General features: G+C 43.2%; 1 pseudogene; it reads left to right on the top strand.

Moving 5' to 3' along the window:
- The first annotated feature begins 13,980 nt into the window (after window positions 1–13,980).
- LOC100992343 (jupiter microtubule associated homolog 1-like) lies at window positions 13,981–14,800 on the top strand (annotated as a pseudogene).
- Window positions 14,801–19,801: the final 5,001 nt, after the last annotated feature.

Genomic DNA, 19,801 nt, shown 5'->3' with positions numbered 1-19,801 from the left:
GGGTTGAATTGTGTCCCCAAAAATGCGTACATTGAGGGAACTACCAGTACTTGAGAATGAGGTCGTATTTGGATCTAAGGTCATTGCTGATGGAATGAGTTAAGATGAGCTCACGTTGGAGGAAGGTGGGCCCCTAATCCAATATGACCAATAAGGTGTGCTTAGAAAAAGGGCAATTTTGGGCACAGAGACAGACACACTGGGAGAAGGCGATGTGAAGATTGAAGTCATGCTGCCAAGACAAGGGGCTACCAGAAGCTAGGACAGAGGACCGAATGATCCTTCCCAGGACCTTCACAGGAAGCAAGGCTCTGCCCACACCTTGAATCCAGACTTCTGCTGGTCTAACCCACCCAGTTTGTGGCACTTTGTTATGGCATCTTGTTTCCTCGGAAACGGATATGGTTATGATTCTCCCTTCCTTGCTGTTAACTGAGTGCTCTTGGCAAGCACTGCATCCCCATGACCCTTAGACCCATTGTGAAAATGACAGGGGGTTTGAAGCAGGGGCAATGAGCAGGGTCGCACAAGGCCTTTCGACCCAGGAGCAAACCAGAGATGTCTGCATGGTACTGCCCCAATTCACTCTGCAAAGTCCAGAAACGAGGTCCCTTGCCACACCCATTTCACCGTGGTAGCCAAACCAAAGAGCTGCTGCCCCCACAATTATGACCTAATGTTCCATTCTACTGAACATGGACAGGGACTCAAAGAGGCCATAACAGAATTTGTCTGGAGATGGTTAGTTGCTGTAAGTGTATTGTGTGCATATCTTTTTAAATGATGAAACTGCCCACTGAAAAGTGAGGATTTCACTCTTCTCCAGCATACAATATAAAAGAGCAAACACCTTAACCCTACTTTCCACACTATACATTTCTTGCAGTTGCCCAAATATAGCTTCTCGCATGCATTTTGGAGAAATCTGTTATTTTTAGCAACCCACCATTTTGAGTCACTAGTATGAAATTAGCCGGATTTTCTTTTTCTTTCTGCTCAAAGGTCTTTGTGGTGATATAATCAAATTAACTCATTTAAAAGTCGGCTGTGGGCCAGGCGCGGTGGCTCACACCTGTAACCCCAGCATTTCGGAAGGCAGAGGTGGACGGATCACCTGAGGTCAGGAGTTTGAGACCAGCCTGGTCAGCATGCTGAAACCCCGTCTCTACTAAAAGTACAAAAATTAGCCGGGCATGGTGGTGGGCACCTGTAATCCCAGCTACTCAGAAGGCTGAGGCAGGAGAATCTCTTGAACCCTGGAGGCAGAGGTTGCAGTAAGCTGAGATCATGCCACTGCACTTCAGCCGTGGTGACAGAGCTGGACTCTGTCTCAAAAAAAAAAAAAAAAAAAGTCTGCTGTGTACTTTATATATATTTTTCCTGATATTGAAGCTGGTGGGTATTGTAGTTGGCTATAGTATCAATTTGTTTAATTTTATTCTATAAACATGGAATTAAAGTCACTAAATCTTAGCATGCAGTTTTATGCAAATATATACAAAGTATATGCAAGTGATGCCCATTGTACCTGCAGGGATCCCATCCTTACATTTCAAGACACAGGCTCTGTATTTTAGAGGGAAGTATGCTCCTTGGGAGATATAGACGGAAGTATAGCTTGCCTCTTCACCATTAACATCAGATTTGAACATGGAAACAAATCAGCTTCTATTATTATTCTGCTCTTGGTTTTTCACAGAACATTCTCCATACTTCAGACTCCCAAAGGAAAGAGTGGGTGGAGCAGAGATGGAAGGGGTCGTGTGCTTATGTTGAGATTTCAGGTTTCTCCAACTCTTGTCCTCCCTGAATTCATTTCACCTCATCCTCCAGTTTCCAGTATGAAGGAGTAACAAATATATGAAGTAAAATCAGAGTACCTTTAGCAAAATGCAAAATGGACTCTTCATAGGAACAAAAGATAAAATTGCTAATAAAGGAGTAGTGTATGTTTAAGATGTATGATAATCCTAATACTTGCGTGAGAAAAGAAAAAAAATTTAAGCATGATTGTGGGCTGGGCACAGTGGCTCATGCCTGTAATCCCAACACTTTGAGAGGCCGAGGTGGGAGGATCACTTGAGCCCAGAAGTTCAAGACCAGCCTGGGAAACAAAGTGAGACCCTGTCTCTACAAAAAATCAAAAATTAGCCAGGCATGGTGGTGCACGCTTGTAGTCCCAGCCACTGGGAGGCTGAGGAGGAAGGATTACCTGAGCCCAGAGATCAAGGCTGCAGTGAGTTGATATTGCACCACTGCAATCCTGCCTGAGAGACAGAGCAAGACCCTGTTTCTAAAATACAAAAACAAAACCAAAAACATGTAAACGTGATTGTGCAGCTTCTTACCCATCCCAGTTTCTCCAGATTGTTCTTCCTTGAACATTCTGCTATTTCTCGAGGACCACCCAAATATCTGCCCCCAGGAACCTCTCCAAGGAGCCGCAGCCTTATTTTGTGTTCCCCAGTCTTCACTAGGGGCCTCCACAGGCCCAGAGACAATAGAAGAGAATGTGTGGATGAATTAGAGAAACTCCTTTTCCCACTGCAGCAAAAGCAATTCAAAGAGCATGCCCTTCTGGCAGTGGGGCACGCACATCATCTTTCTAGACAACAGACAGCACGTTATGCTTTCAAAACCATCCCAGCTAGAATACCTGAGTCTGTTTTTAAAAAAAATGATCTGTGGGAAATGGAAGTACCTTTGCAAAATGTGAGCAGAGGGGCATCCTAGTTTGAATGCAAGATTATCTTCTTGACTCAAACCTTAGCTGGGAATATTTGATTGGGAAGGAGTTTTGTTTCCAGCTGGATGTGATTGATTGAAGATTTGTCTGGGACGTATTGGCTACTGTCACCTAGGCATGATTTCACCTTGTCATTTGGGGATTTCTGAATGCATAAAGTCCCCTAGAGACTCAAGCAGTGGGTCCTAATGTGTATGTAAAAATCCAGAAAAATACAGTGCTGTCTATTTCCTTGCTTTATGATTCATCAGGGCAGATTGAAATAGTTAATGCTCCCCTAAAACTGAGCAATATACTCTGGCCTCACAAGTAGAATCAAGGCCAATAAACTGTAACAAAGCATAATATTCAGGACATACATATAACTCCACTCAAGGATAATGTTCTACGCATAACTCATGCAGTTAGCTCCAATCAATCCTCCTCCAGTGAACATACAGTGCTAATAGGTCTACTGTGGCCTTTAAATTTCCACCCACATTTTGATGCATACATTCTTTAGAAAGCACAAATTATTAATCAGAGTAGCCTCTTTTGTGCTTCTGTTATTTGTACCCAGAATCATCTGGAATACAAAATAAGAGGAATAAAAGTCAGAGGTCAAATGATACCCAGTTTGCCATATAAAACTGAGAGTAAAGAGGGAAAGTTGTTTTTCGTTTTGTTTTGTTGTTTAAAGCAACATAAAACTTTTGTCTCTATTTCTAGCACTCTGTTCTGGTTTCTACCTTATGGCTGCCTGTTGCTGGCATATCACGTGAAATTAGCTATATCAGGCATTTGAAGGTGAAGAGCTGATTTTACAGCTCATTGAAGTTCTAAAGGATGCATTGCACTTAATTAAGATAGTTCTTTACATGGGGTTGAAAAATATTTACAATGTGTCCCAGGCTATCAACAGGTAAAGTTAACCAAGTAACTGGAAAAAGAACTCTTGCCTCCAGATAATAATGGAGCAGCCAAAATTTTACAGACTGTTTTACTCTAACACACACACACACACATACTACACATACAAATTCTTCTGCTTAAAAAAAAAAGTGATAGCGTGCAAAGAAACATAGACAAGGAAAAGTAGTATTTTTAAAGCACAGCAAGTGTCCAATTAAAGTTGATTTAAGATGCACCATCAAATGAATTTAATTGCAGGGAAGAGATTACCAACTAGGAACGGAGGCTGTGCGCTCTAGAAGGTGGAACGTGGGTATGGGACGCAGGTGGCTTTTCGCATTATCTGGACACCTCTCTGCCATGGAATGGCCTCCTCAATACATGCTTCGGGCCCTAATTCACCCATCTGATCAACTAGAACAATGGTTCCCATACACCCTTTAGCTTTGACATTGAAGAATTTTGAGATGATTCTATAAGTGAAAACATGAATAAGAAATTTGCTGTGACTCTCTGAAAAGGAAGGAAAAATGTTAGTGGCTGTGGTTTTAGAAAGATTTGAGAAAAGTCCTACTTCATGGCAGGGAAATAATAATGATATCTAGAAATAAAGACCCACAGCCTCTTATCTGAATTCCTTTGCACCAGATAGTTTTCAGAATTCAGAAATGTCAGGAATTTAGAATTATAACCCAGTACATATGTCATATATTACATAATGTCCCCATTGTAGTCTGGGCAGCAATCCACAATCAAACATTCACATTTCTGCAGCTAAATATATAGATGTTTATATTAAATGGGATAAAGAAAAATGATCAGTGGCCTCATATTAGGTCATGCCATGTTTGGCTGCCAAGGGAGTTATGCAATAACTTCCAGTTTTTAGAATTTTTTTTTATTCCAGAATAGTGGCTAAGAGGTTGTACATCTGTTCTCCCCTTTTCAATGCAGCATCGCACACAAATTTCATGAGCATCTGTCAGTGATGCACTAAAACTAGTAAAAAGCAGGCGATAATGTCCCCATATGACAATGTGGGCCTAAGGGTTCAAAAGGTGAAATGATTTGCCCCAAGGTCTTACAGTTGGTTCTTGGCAAAGTGGGTACCAAGGGTGGGTTTAACAGAGATGGTCTAATAGTGAAAATGTGCAACAAAATATCACTCCAACACTGTCATCAAGGTCCAGCTTTGTAGGGAGAGGTAATAACCTCATCATCCCCATCCCCCGTTCATTGCCATTCCCATTAATACCTACCCTCACGAAGATCCAATTATCTGTCTTATAGTAAATTCCATGTATCTTCTTATATGTGCAGAAAAGATTTATTAAGTACTTCTTTTAAAAGGTACAAATTGTTTCAATTACCTTTTAGATAATCTTTCTCTTTTTTATAATTTCTAAGTTGAAGAGCGTAGAAGGCAGATATCTCCCTTATTCTTGCACTGAATGCCAGGCTCCTACTTCAGCTAGACTGCTAAAAACTGAGAGGAAAGGAGACAGGATATAATGTGACAAGAATAAGACAAAACCTAGCAGAATAAATACCAAATATCTGTGGGACCCTCCTTCCCACAGAGTGCAGTATGTGAAGGGCAGGGTGTAGGGGGCCAGAGAGTCACTTTACAGTGTAGAAACCTGACCAAACACTTCCTCAGCCATGTGGCCAAGGTCAGCATTAACAGTGATGGATTCTGTTGATAGGATGTGCCCTAGAAATGATGCCATGAGAATGCACTTCACCTCTGCGGTGCCCACTCCCCCACCAAAAACCCACAACCCCAGGCTAATCATGAGGAAGATTTTTTTCTTTTTTTGAGGAGCATTCTGCAAAATACCTGACCAGTGCTCCTTATAACTATTCAGGTTATCAAGAAACAAGGAACATCTGAGAAACTGTCATCGTCTAGAGGAGCCTAAGGAGATATATGACTAGAGGTAATGTAGTATCTTGGATGAGATCCCAGAACAGAAAAGGGGCATTAAGTAAAAACTAAGGAAATCTGAAGAAAGTATGGACTTTAGTTAATAATAATGGACCTGGGCCAGGCGTGATGGCTCACGTGTATAATTCCAGCTCTTCGGGAGGCCAAGGTGGGAGAGTCACTTGAGCCCAGGAATTTGTGACCAGCCTGGGCAATGCAGGGAGATCCTGTCTCTAAAAAAAAAAATTTAATTAGCTGCGCATGGTGGTGTGCACCTGTGGTTCCAGCTACTCAAGAGGCTGAGGTGGGAGGATAGCTTGAGCCCAGGAGGTTGAGGTTGCAATGAGTTATGACTGCACCACTGCACTCCAGCTTGGGTGACAGAGTGAAACCCTACTTAAAAAGAAATAATAATAACAATAATGTATCTGTACTGGTTCATTCATTGTAACTAATGTACCATACTAATGTAAGAAGTTGTTAGTAGAGGAAAGTGGTGAGAGGTATAAGAGAGCTCTGTATTATTTTTGCAACTATTTTGCAAATCTAAAACTATTCTAAAATTTAAAACTTTATTTAAATAATCACTTTTCCTAATATGCCAAATGTATATAATTAAACAATAAAATGTAAAATGTTTCCATTTTAGGGCATGAAATAACTTACACAACTTACAACTTACACAAAATCAAAATTGTGTTGTTGTTGTTGTTGTTGCTGCTGCTGTTGCTGTTTTGAGACAGGGTCTTGCTTCATCACCCAGGCTGGAGTGCATTATCTCGGCTCACTGCAGCCTCAACCTCCTGGGCTCAGGTGCTCCTCCTGCCTCAGCCTCCTGAGTAGCTGGGACCACAGGCATGCACCGCCACCGCAGCTAATTTTTTAAATTATTTGCAGAGACAAAGTCTCACTATGTTGCCCAGGCTGATCTCAAACTCCTGGGCTCAAGTGATGGTCTCCCCTTAGGGATCCTCCCACCTCAGCCTTCCAAAGCACTGGGATTACAGGCATGAGCCACCATGCCCAGCCAAAAAGACTATTCTAGTAGAAAATATTCTTCATCATCTGTAATTTATCAATCTGAATTTCTAGAAATATTCATTCATTATTATTTTCCATTTTCCTATTTAAAATTTGGACAAATAAATCTGTAGAACTTAGAATGATACAGGATTTTGTTCATCTTCATGTATTCAGTTTGCAGATGTAATTCATGTAATAGCGGGAAGAGCTGGTGCCTCTGAATTCTCTGCCCAGCAGATTGCCAGGCATCTGGAACCTCTGCTGCTGAGGACATTACTGGTGCACTTGGCATCCCTTCTTTTAGCTCAGACAGAGCATGTGTGGCCTTAGTTTCAGCATTATCCTGGCGGGCTACAACATCCAATATTTAATCCAATTCAAGACACACCTCCCCAAACCACATTTAATTTACTTTTTAAAGGGATCAAGAATATTTTTTAAGCTACAATATTTTTAAGTCAAAATAAAGCTTCCAGAGGTCATCTCTTCCTATCTCCCTAGACACATCCTAAGATAGTAGACCCCTCTCCCTCAATAGGGGATTGTGATTAGTCAGACCCAAAATAGAGTTGTATAGGGTTGGATTATGTCATCTGGTTTCTCTAAGGTCAGATGTCATAACCCCCTGCTTTCTAAAGGGATTGCTGGGTATTGGCTCATCGACTGATTCAGAAAGAACCCGGTGCTTCTGATGCAGAGTGTCCTCAGACATCTAATCACTGTGGACGGGAGGATTAGGTTTATAAAGAAGACCAACCCGGTCTTTTGTGGATTAGCAGCTGGGGGACCATGGATATCTTCCTTGTCTGGCATGTTTGGACTTCTCTAAAATGCAGACAGACCCTGGGCCCCTCCTCCTCTGAAGCCCCCTCATGAATGTATTGGGGAACTTCAGGCTTTCCCTTTTTTGGGAGAAATGGAGCTTGCAGCTGGAAAGCTCTTTGCATGACGAGACGGCGCTCCTGTATGCCTTGTCATGCCATTAAAGTTGCTAAAGTGAGGGTGACATGTTAGAAACGTATCATGAACAATGAGGGGAATCGTGCCCCTTCCCCTCTGATGCTTTGAAAGGTTAGATCTTTCTGGACAAGACGGACAACGTTAACTCTCCTGTCTCTTAGTTTGGCAGGATTAGGGAAAGGATAAAGAGATTATAATTTTAATGGAAGACATTTTTGCCCAGAGAGAAGTCTCCAAAGTAGAATCAGCCTTCCCCTGTACCCACTACTCTGCTTCACAGCCCTTGAATCAGTGGCATGGGAAGTCAACATACAGACAAGAGCAAATCACTGAATTCCACGGGGAAATAAATACTCCCAGCACCCTATGATAAATTGCAACTAGATCAGAGCCTCCTGAGTCCCTCACTGCCTCCCTTCTACCTTCAGCCCTTCTGTGCTCTGTGAAATCCCATTTCTCCCCAAGGGCCTGCTGTAATACCCTCTCTTCTATGCAGGCGTCATTTATCTCAATCTACCCCATATTCTCTGGTTGAGAAATTCATAAGTACTTCTGGGCTCTTCTCCACTCCCAATATCACCTTACTACATCTTATCACATTGCTTTACAATGATTTGTTTTCATTGGTTTCATTCTCCAGCAGTCTGGGAACTCCTGGTCATATGCATCTTTGTATTCTCAGTGCCTAACTTGTACCTGGCAGACAGCAGGTGTTCAATAACATCTGTTGAATAGATGAATGAATGAGCAGTAGGGGTAGCAATTGCGTGTAAAGTCCAGGATTATGACTGTCATATGGTTTAGGGAAGGGTAGCCCCTCCCCCAGCCTCAGAAAATGAGTTATGATTGTTCTAAGGCTTCAATCTTCCAATTACCTTTTACCCGTGATTGAATTAGAAGGAGGCAGGTATGCATTTCTTGTCTATGAAACATAAAGGAAGCCTCTAGAAGGTTCCAAAGAAGGCTTTTGCTTTCCTCATAAGAACAAAAACATATGATGTCCCCTTTTCTACATCTTGGCTGAAGCATCTTTCTATTCGCAGTGCCTAGTTTATTATCTGGCACATAGCAGGTGTTCAGAAAATATTTGATGAAAGAAAAAATGAATGAATAAGTACCAGGGACAACTGTAGGTAAAGCCCTGGCACTACCTTGAATGTGGATGTGATGGCTGGTGCTGCAGGAGCCATCTTGCCACCAAGAAGGAAAGGCTGAGACTCCTAGATATATATGGGGCTGCTGAAGCAACATCCAGACCCTGTCTATCTCCAGACTTCTTCTTATATAAGAAAAGCAAACACCTGTGGATTTAAATCACCATTTTAAATCACCCCTATTGATTTAGAAACCAATACAGAGGTCATATTCTTTTCATTATTGCCTCTTTACCACCTACTGTGTTCAGCCACACCTCTCCTATGGTATGTCTTCATAGTATTATAAGAGTTCACAGTCCCATAGGGAAGAAAACTGGAGATTTTCTAGGCCTATAAATTTCTGCATTAAGTCTTTTGGTGTGACCTGATTGTTCATAAATATATCTGAGGCTGGGCGCAATGGTTCACGCCTGTAATCCCAGAACTTTGGGAGGCCGAGGTGGGCAGATCACCTGAGGTCAGGAGTTCGAGGCCAGCCTGGCCAACATGGCGAAACTCTGTCTCTACTAAAAATATAAAAATTACCCAGGCATGGTGGCGTGTGCCTGTAATCCCAGCTACTCAGGAGGCTGAGACAGGAGAATCGCTTGAACCCAGGAGACAGAGGTTGCAATGAGCCAAGATTGTGCCATTGCACTCCAGTCTGGGCAACAAGAGCAAAACTCCATATCAAAAATAAATAAATAAATGTAACAGAGGAATGCAAGTAAAAAATTATAATGCAATGTGTTACGTGTTATATTGGAGATTTTGATAAGGTGCTCCAGGAGCACACACATAGAAAATAACTACTACCAATACTGAGCAATCTGAAGTGTGTTGCGTTCTCTCTTTTCAGCAACTGGGAAATTCCCACCCTCTAATCTTCCGCCACCTCCTGTTTCCTTCTGGCAATGGAGTCTAAACTCCCTTGTTCAGACTAGGTCTCTGTCACTGGCAAGTTTTAGAAATAAAACCACTAAGGAAATGACAAGTAACTACAATAAAGTCTTTGTTGTTCTCTTTCTTTACAGATTAGTTTTGTACATTCAAGACAAAAAACATTAATTCTTCTTCAAGTTGACTATATAATAGTAGATCAAAATGTTTGTGTGAACAATGAGTTTACTCTAGGGGAAATCTATTCACTGACTGTCCTACAACCTTTCTGTCTCTTTCTTCCCCACAACAGTTCTTCATCTTTAATCCCACCCCAAACAAGGCTGTAGATGGAACTCATCAACATCGTGACAGAGAAGGTCAATAATCTGATTGATGAGTTATCCATTTGACTCTCAGTCTTGTCCATTGTAGTCTCCTAAGATGAATATATCTCATTCAGCTTTTCTGGTAGGTGTCTTGTTTTCCCACATCTTAAAATAAAACACTTGTGTATGCATGTGTGTACATTTTGAGAGCACATGTATTAGAGTAAACTGGGACTCTACACCCTAACTTTTCAGTTAGCATAGATAGGTTCTCTTGCATTACTTCTGCATTCACATTTCTTGAAGATAAGTCATTCTACAGATCTCCAAAAGGTTAAAGAAAGGCATCGGCAGTTAGAAACAGCACTTCGGGTAGCATATGCCTTCTTGATATAGAATTAACTTGAGCTATACGGCAAAACAAGTACCTTTCACCAAGAAAGAAAGTTTATGGAAAAAATAGAAGATTCATCAACTAAGAATGATGGATGATTGCAGAAATACTGAAGCAGGTATTAAATATTAACATTTGTAACATGACAATGTCTGTATTTTTATATTTTGCATAAATGAATCATTGACTACTAATATATTACTCTGTGTAATTATTCCCAGAAACCAGACGTCACACAATTGCCTCACCAAAAAAAACTGAAATCTTCTCAAGTCTGAATAGTGACAGAGTTGTCCCTCAAAAAGCTTATGGAGAATCTATTTTTTAATGCAGTAAATGCAGAACACTTCCCACATTCCCCTTGTGGAAGTTGAGAACAGGCTGTAACTTTTGAGTGTTTGGAAGTAGCAGAAGTGGATTAAACCCCAGGGACTGGAACTGCAGGCAGGACTGCTCTCAGCATCTGAAATAATAGGAAAGAGAGGGGAAAACTCCCTAACGGACATGTACAGAAATTAACGGATCTTGCCTGAACCTCTCAAGTTGAGAAAGAATGGAGCGAGCGAAAGAACAAGGAAGGAAAGCAGAGACCATAGAGGATGCAGTAGGCCATGCTGCATGGGCTCACAGGGCAAAACCATCTGGAATAGAACAGATTGTTTCAGGCTGCAAATGCTGCCAGGTCACAGAATTTCTGGGATTTCTCTCTATCCCCTTGGGCAGGCTAGAAATATAATTCTAAGCATACTCATAGTAATTATTTTTATCTTTGGGTTGTAAACTAAGTGTCCTTAACCAAGGAAGGCAAATGGGTCTTTATCCATCCAATCTTGACTAGAATTTTAGAAGAGTAATTCTCTGTGGAGGAGAGAGAGAGTTAAATGGTCAGAAAGTTTAAGAAACACATAATATCATCCCCTTCTCAGAGACATATAATGTACAGAGCCAAATAAAGTCCTTTAGGCCTATTTGAGTTGAAAAACATCTTGTTATCTCAGTAGTTTTCATATTAATTTGAGTCACAGAACCTTTTTTGGCTTGCATTTGGGAAATCATTGCTATAGTGTAGTGGGAGATAAGCCTCTTGTCTAGCCCTGCCGGTACCCACTTCCAGACCCATCACTCAGAGATGTGCAAATGTATAGCATGTTCTCCTCTTTCTGGGAAAGACCAGAATGCAAATGATTCTAACTGGGAAGTTAAGTGTCTTTTTCAGCAATGTCAGTTGGGTAAGGCTTTTAATGGGACCTATGCTTCTGCAAATTAGGTTTTCCTTAGGAAAAATGTTCCCTTACTAAATCTGGGTTTAGACAACACAGACTCCAGACAGGCCCTGTTGTCCTCTCTGGAAGTGCCCTCACACTGGAAGACTAGGATTGCCGAATCCCAACCTTGACCCTTTGACAAAAAATCCCAACCTGAGCAACTAACCCAAACTTTGGGAAATATATGATATCAAACCATTGAATTCTAGCATCTTTTAGATGACAAAGAGGAAAGTTCCAGGGATGGGGCTCTGCTAAAAGAAATAAATGTAACTCAAGTAACCATAATCTTGGGAAGAGAGCAATTCTTACGCAGGGAATGAGGAGGCAAATCTGGTTGAAGAATCTTTTCATTTCTCTTGATCTGTAAAAGATGGGGTCTGGACCCCAGGGCGGGAAACATAACCGTGCTACGTGTAAGGGGAAGAATGGCTGCTGACAGTCTAGAAAGAATGGTACTTAGGTGGGTATCCCTGTGATGATGGAGAGCCAGATGCTGAGAGCAGTCCTGCCTGCAGTTCCGGTCCCTGGGGTTTAATCCACTTCTGCTACTCCCAAACCCTCAAAAATTACAGCCTGTTATCAACTTCCACAGGGGGACTGTGGGAAGTGTCTGTGTCCACCACATTCAGGAGGAAGCAGGACAAAGAGGGACAGAGCCGGACACCGGCTGCGACAGGGGGAAGAGCAGGGTTGTGGTCCAGGACTGGACAACTGGATCAGGCAATAAACAAGCAGGAGACAGATGTGGAAATTACAAGGCTGGACGGACAACATGGGGTCTCAAATGAGTGTGATATGAACACCAGAGTGATGAATTGGGAACATTTGGGATATACCAACATTGCTCATCTATTTTTCTTTCCTTTTTTTTTTTTGAGATGGAATTTTGCTCTAGTTGCCCATGCTGGAGTGCAACGGTACGACCTCGGCTCACTGCTGCCTCCGCCTCCCAGGTTCAAGTGATTCTCCTGCCTCAGCCTCCAGAGTAGCTGGGATTACAGGCGCCCGCCACCACACCTGGCTAATTTTTGTATTTTTAGTAGAGATGGGGTTTCACCATGTTGGCCAGATTGGTCTCAAACTCCTGACCTCAGGTAATCCACCCGCCTTGGCCTCCCAAAATGCTGAGATTATAGGAGTGAGCCACCATGCCCAGCCCCTCGTCTATTTTTCTGTTGAATAAGAAAATAGAAACGGCTCTAAGAAAATATCATCTTGACAGAAATGTCTATTAATAGTCTTCACGGCCAAGAATGACAATACAAATAGTAGTGATCAACATATAAAGGACAGTCCTTTACCCCCACGTATACTTGGAGCCAACTGCCTTTATTATGTCAGTGTTGATAAGGAATCGTTGCCTTGTTTCTCAGAGCCGTTTTGAAGTAAGCATGCTGTACACTTTGTGATTGGTCCCCTCCACTTCAGTTGGCAGTCCTCTATGCCTTCTCAATCACAGGGGATTAAAGAAGCAAACATTTTAAAAAACCAGAATGAAAGATGTTCCCCAGTAGTTCCAGAGATTTATTTTCTCTTCTTTACAAAAGAAGATATTCTAGAAGATAAAGCCCAGAAGGTCCTCAGGTCTGGCAGAAAAGTGTTCTCCTGTTCAAATATAAACCTACTATAGATTCTCTGTCTTTTAAATTAACATTATAATTTAACTGTCTTATGTACAGAGCAGTAGTGAAATAGCCGACCAAGCTGAACTTGATACTAGATATCATGACTCATTAAAGAAAAAATGCAAGTAACTCTGTAAAATTGTGTAAACACAATTTAAAACTAGCTGGGGCCAAGGGAAAGGCAACAAGGCAAAACCAAGCAGTGTTAACATTTAGGACACCGTGAATATTAACTCAGAGTCTGCTACTCACTGGGGAGATGTGTGGGCCAATTTGCTTAAATTCAGAGCTAAAAACACCTTTTTAAAATGTCAAACATGCATAGGATATAAAGAAAAAGAACAAGGTGGAGGCAATTAGCAAAAATAGAAAATTGGGGAAGTGAAATTTTGGCATTTGTATTTTGATCTCATGCAGAGATAAGTGGAGCTGTGAGTCAACTGGGCACAGGGACTTCGTGTCCAAGGCTTGCCTCACATGGTTGTGCTACAGAAGCTTCCATGCGGGGCATGTATGTGGTCAGCTTCTGATGGTATTGGCTGCCTGACTCACCAGCAAGGGACCTAACTGAATAGCCATGGTGTCCCATATTTAAAAAGCCGTACAGAAGAGATTATGTTTGAAGCCCACTAACCATGCCGTTTTTGACCTAGGATGAGTTATTTACATCTTAGGTAGTAATAAGTATCATTTCGAAATAGCATTTAAAGAGACATAATAAACATATTCCAAATAGCATTTGAAAAGCTAACGTGGGCAGGAGACTCCCCCAGCGGGGGCCAGTCTGTGGGGTATGGAGCCTCCCTGTGCCCCTCGGTCCGACCTTGTCAGCATTCTGCTTCCACGCCAGCCTAACTTGCTCCTCTGCGCCATGACCACCACCACCACCTTCAAGGGTGTCAACCCCAACAGCAGGAATAGCTCCCGGGTTTTGCGGCTGCCGGGTGGTGGATCCAATTTTTCATTGGGTTTTGATGAACCAACAGAACAACCTGTGAGAAAGAACAAAATGTCCTCTAATATCTTTGGGACACCTGAAGAAAATCCACCTTCTTGGGCCACATTGGCAGGTGCCAAGTCTAGAGGTGGCGGAGAAGACTTGGAGTCATCTGGACTGCAGGGAAGGAACGCTTCTGAAGCAAACTCTGTAGATTCTTAGATCTGAAGGAAGAAGATGACATTCATGAAAATGTGGACACAGACTTGCAAGGCAGCCTGGGGCCGAGGGAAGAGAAGCCTGCGCCTGCTGCACCTGTGCTGAGCCCCGCGGCCCCGGCCCCAGCACCATCCATAGGAAATCCCCCTGGTGGCAAGTGCAGCCTCATCCTGGGTTAACTCTGCTCTGACCATCCTGAACTTGGTTGTTTTGTTTGTTTCTCCCATGCTTGTGAACTGCACTACTTGAGCCTGACTGTACATCTTTTGAATTTATTTCATTAAAAAGGAAGCACTTTTAAAAAATAAATAAAATAAATAAAAAGACAAAATGTCAACTACATGGTTTCTATGCTATCCCTGTGAAGACCTCTAAAGGTTTTTCTACTTTTCCTCGCTTTAAAAAGCTTTTCCTGTGTCTTTGTTTCTCAATGATTTCAAGATGGTCTTGAAACCACAAAATATGTAACTCGGAGGAAGGATCAGGGTAAAGGGCTGGAGGATTCCATTCGCTGAAGTCTGTCGATGTTACCTGTTGATGGAATAATGGCTATGAGGAAAGCTATAAAAGCAGCCCAGATTGAAGGCTATGGGGAACAGTGTTTGTCAGGACATGTCAAAAGATTTTAAAATGTAGATTCCATTCTAAGAATTTATCCTAAGAAAGCAAAGATGGATTACACAAAGGTCTAGCAAGGAGGCTCGCAGCAGCACAGTTCATAATTATAAATGTTGGATGCACCCAGAAGCTCCAGCACTAGGGAATTGGGAAAATAAATGGCAGTACATTCAGACCAGAAAACAATCTGTCAGCATGAAAAATAAATTTGGAGAAACGTCCATATCAGCAAAAGAGAGCTGTTCACAATATATTCTTAAGAGAATCCCTATGTAGAAACCTATGTAGATAACCTGAATTAAAGCAATTAGAGAAACCTAAATGTGAGAACAGAGAGTTTATTCAAAAACATCTAACTCCGTTTCTTTCAGGCACTGTGCTGAGCACCCTAGGGGCTGCAAAGATGAAGAAAATATAGTAGTTGTCCTCAAAAAAGCACATAGTCTCCATGGAAAAGAATGACTAAAATGCCAGGTAGAAAGCAGCTAATGCCATAAATGTGTGTGTGTGTGTGTGTGTGTGTGTGTGTGTGTGTGTGTGTGTGTCTGTGTGACAGAGAGAGAGAGACAGAGACAGAGACAGAGACAGAGAGACAGAGACAGAGAGACAAACAGATTAAGATCAAGGAAGCAGTTTGGGGAAACACTTATACCAGTAAGAACGACTGTGCTGAGAGAAAATGGCTAAGGAGAGGCAGTGTGGCTATGAATGACCCCAGGGAATGGAGCCCCAGTCCCTTCTGGGAAGTTTGGAGGGAAAAGTGAGAACTCAAGAGCAAATCAGGGAAAGCCCAGTCTTCCCTGCTATGTCTAACTTGCCATGGCAAGGTTGGGTGTCTCTGTGGATTGAGGTGCTTTGCCACCACATAATGCCCAAGTTTGGAGTTCCCCAAGCTGGCATCCTAAGCCTCAGAGGAAACACTACTCTTTTTTTTTTTTTGAGATGGAATCTCACTCTGTCACCCAGGCTGGAGTGTGCAGTGGCACAATCTCAGCTCACTGCAACCTCTACCTCCCAGCTCAAGAGATCCTCCTGCCTCAGCCTCCCAAATAGCTGGGATTATAGGCACACATCACCATGCCTGGCTAATTTTTGTATTTTGTAGTAGAGACGGGGTTTCACCATGTTGGCCAGGCTGGTCTCGAACTCCTGACGTCAGGTGATCCGCCCGCCTTGGCCTCCCAAAGTGCTGGGTTTACAGGCGTGAGCCACCACTCCAGGCTGAAACACTACTCTCATGCACCCTGAACAAATCAGAGAAAGCTGATAGTCACCAAGTGTCCTGTGCAGACTTGAACCAACTCTGCATCACCCTGTAGCGACTCCAGAGTAGTTCCAGGGGAATTCACTTTCCCCAGGCCTTTTCAGAACCCCTCCAAAGCCCCAGAATTGATTCAGTCCCCAGAGAGTCTCTGGGCTTTTGACATCTTTATTAAAGGATTGACATACAGAGGCACCCACTTAATGGTAATGATACTTTTCCATCCATCTATCAGTTTATCCTTTCATCCAACAAACACATACTAAGCATCTACATGCCCAACTTAGAGAATATGAATAAGAATAAGAACCAATTTCTACCTTTTTGGTGGGGACAAATGGTTAAACCAGCAAGTACACTAAGGATTACTAGTACCATGAGAGAAGCAGAACTGAAGCGTTATGTGGGAACGAAGGAAGGAAGGAGGAGGAGTCAGGTCGGTAGCTCATGCCTGTAAATCCCAGCACTTTGGGAAGCCAAGAAAGGCAGCTCACTTGAGCTCATGAGTTTGAGACCAGCCTGGCCAACACGGTGAAACCCCATCTCTACTAAAATACAAAAATTAGCCGGGGATGGTGGTGGGCGCCTGTAACCCCAGCTACTTGGGAGGCTGAGGCATGAGAATCACTTGAACCCAGGAGGAGAAGGTTGCAGCGAGCCGAGATCACACCACTGCACTCCAGCATGGATGACACAGAGAGACCCTGTATCAAACAAGAAAAAAAAAAGAAAACATTTCATGGAAGAAGTAATCTTCCAAAGATGGGCAGGTAGAAGACATGGGGATGCTCACTTGAACCCTCTGGGTCTTCCCAAATATAGTTGCCATGACTCAATGTTTAATAGTCATGACTGGAATCTGACCTGACCTACTTGACCTAGGTAAGGAAAAAATTGGAATGTACTGACCTAAGTCCCTGAAGAGCAGGAGCGTGACTGAGACACCTGGAGCCGGGGACTCGGACTCTCTCCGACTCTCTTGTCTCTGCCTCTCTCTGTGGATCGGCTTTCTTCTCCCCTAACCACGGCTTGGTTTTCTCACAGAAGTCAGACGTGGCTGCTACAGCTACAGGCTTATATCTGCCAGCTTTTCCTCAAGAGAAAAACGTTTTCTCCCCGCAGGTTTAGTTTTTGAAATCCCAGGGGAGTGATTGGTGTGTTCTGAGTCATGCATTAGACACATGTCACTGTGGCCAGAACAGGGGCTCCCATGATTAGCTCAGCTTGGCCAGGGGCCTACCTTTGGATCAAACACTTTGTACAGACAAGTGGGGTCATGTAAAATACAAATTACCCATTTGGTTCACATTGGGTAGCAAGAACAGCTCCCCCAAATAAAGGGAGTGTTATTCCCAGAAAGTAGGAGGAGTACCAGAAACAGAAAACAATAAATATCTACCATATCAGGACACCGCCAAACCATTCCTAGTTTCCAGGTGTCAACAGAATCTTCTGGCCCAGGGTTCACATGACAGTAGCAAAGCTGAAACTACAAGCCTGGCTATGTGAGCCAGCTTCTAACCAGATTCAGGTGGTGCAAGTCCCTTCATGTCTGGTGGGGAGTCACAGCCAGCTGGATCAGCACTGAAGTAGGCCAAAGAACAAAACTGTGGGCAGAAAGGAATGCTGAACTCCTGCCAGGGCAGAGCACCTGGAATGTCCATATCTTCAAGGCTACAGTCAAGGTCATTAACTGTGACTGAGCCTACAGAGGGTGGGCTAGAGGGTTGCAGAGAGAGCTCAAGTTCACAAAAGCAATAAGGGTCTTGCGGGATTTGGATGTAGGGGAGCTGTGAGAGAGAAGTGTGTTACAAGTGTCAGCAGAAATGACAACTGAAATTGAAGCACAGTTTGAGTGGCAAATATTAACTCCCTATTCCCTATTCTACCCAAACAGATGGAGGCTTTTATTGTGTCCCTTTTTGATGCCATTCCTCATAATTCCTCATTTCCTCTTCCCCACTTTGGGGTTGTAATAGATCACTGATAGCTATCCATCCCCCAACATATTTTACTTGCTTTCCTCATTTACTCTCTGTGTTCCCCACTAGATTGTAACCTCCATGAGAGCAGGGATTTTGCCTGTTCTGTTCATTTCTGAATCCCCCAAAATAATGTCTGTCATTGAATAGGCACTTAATAATATCTGTGAAATCAATTTGCTGAGGACTGAATTCCCAAGAAAGAGATACAATCTCCTAAGGGAATTGCTATCTGTGAGGGACAGAATGTCCCCCCACTCTTTATGCCGTCTTCCACAGGTAGGAAGCTGCCCAGCAGAACACTCCTGGGCTCCTCTCCACTTCATTTCCCCCAAACTCCAGCCCCGCCATGGGAAGGTGCAGCAATGTACACAATGATGTGTTTAAGACAAAGAATCGGGCCTTCTTCGGTCACCCTCAGGCACAAGCTGCCCACAGGAAGCCACCTCCGCTCTGCTCCTGCCTTCCATGCTCTCCATGCTGAGGGCTATGGTCCGGCACTGCCATGGCTGGGGGCAGAGGAATTTCCATCAAATTCCTGCAGATATAGGTCCTATTCGCAGGATCAGCTGGCTCACTAGCAAAGGTGATATTTCAATCCTACACTTGCCTCTTTTTTGTTGTTGTTGTTTTGAGACAGAAACTCACTCTGTTGCCCAGGCCGGAGTATAGTGGTACAATCTTGGCTCACTCCAACCTCTGCCTCCTGGGTTCAAGTGATCCTCCCACCTCAGCCTCCCTAGTAGCTGGAACTACAGGCATATGCCACCACGTTCAGCTAACTTTTGTATTTTTTATAGAGACATGGTTTCACCATGTTGCCCAGGCTGGTCTCGAACTCCTAACCTCAAGTGATCCACCCGCATTGGCCTCCCAAATTGCTGGGATTACAGGCGTGAGCCACCCCACTCAGCCTGAATCAAAACTGTTTATCTGTTCCTGCTGAGTTCAAGCACCACCTACTCATGCCGTAATTAGTAAAAATGAGCTTGTTACAAAGTAGCATACAGCACTACCCAAATTACCTTCTGCTGCAGGTCACATTCCCTGGGAAACAGACCCTAAGATGATGAGATTTGCATGTGGAAGGTTTCTACCGGGAGTGGTTAGGAGGATCTTCTCAGAAGCAGGCACCTGTGAGGGAGCTGGGGCAGGACAGACAGGCAGGGAGAGGAGGCGCTGAACTATGATGTAGATGCAGTCTCAGCCAATTATACAGGGAGCTCTGAACTGCCTGGGGCTGCCTTTTATCCTTCTTCCTTCCAGGACCAGCCATTGATGGGGGCTGCCTCCAGAGAGGAGTGTGGCCTTGGCCAAGGGTAATTCCCCTTCCAGGTCCTGAAGGGGCATCTGTGAGGTCACCTCAGAGTGGATTCACACACCATCCTTCCGTTATATGATGCTGGGTATAACAACAACAAAAACATTTTGCCTGTGATATCACCTGTATAATAATAATTTGCCTGTATAATAACAACAAAAACCTTTTGCCTGTGTATTTTGCCTAGGGGAGAGGGGTTGGTAAGGGAATGTTTTGATGTTAGGCCTGTAAAGGGAGAAGTGACAGCAAAGACACCACCCAAGTGAAATCACGTGCACTGGAATT

The sequence above is a fragment of the Pan paniscus genome, chromosome 13 (genome assembly GCF_029289425.2).
Source record: "Pan paniscus chromosome 13, NHGRI_mPanPan1-v2.0_pri, whole genome shotgun sequence".
Taxonomy (NCBI): domain Eukaryota; kingdom Metazoa; phylum Chordata; class Mammalia; order Primates; family Hominidae; genus Pan; species Pan paniscus.
This window is presented reverse-complemented; position numbering and strand designations above follow the sequence as displayed.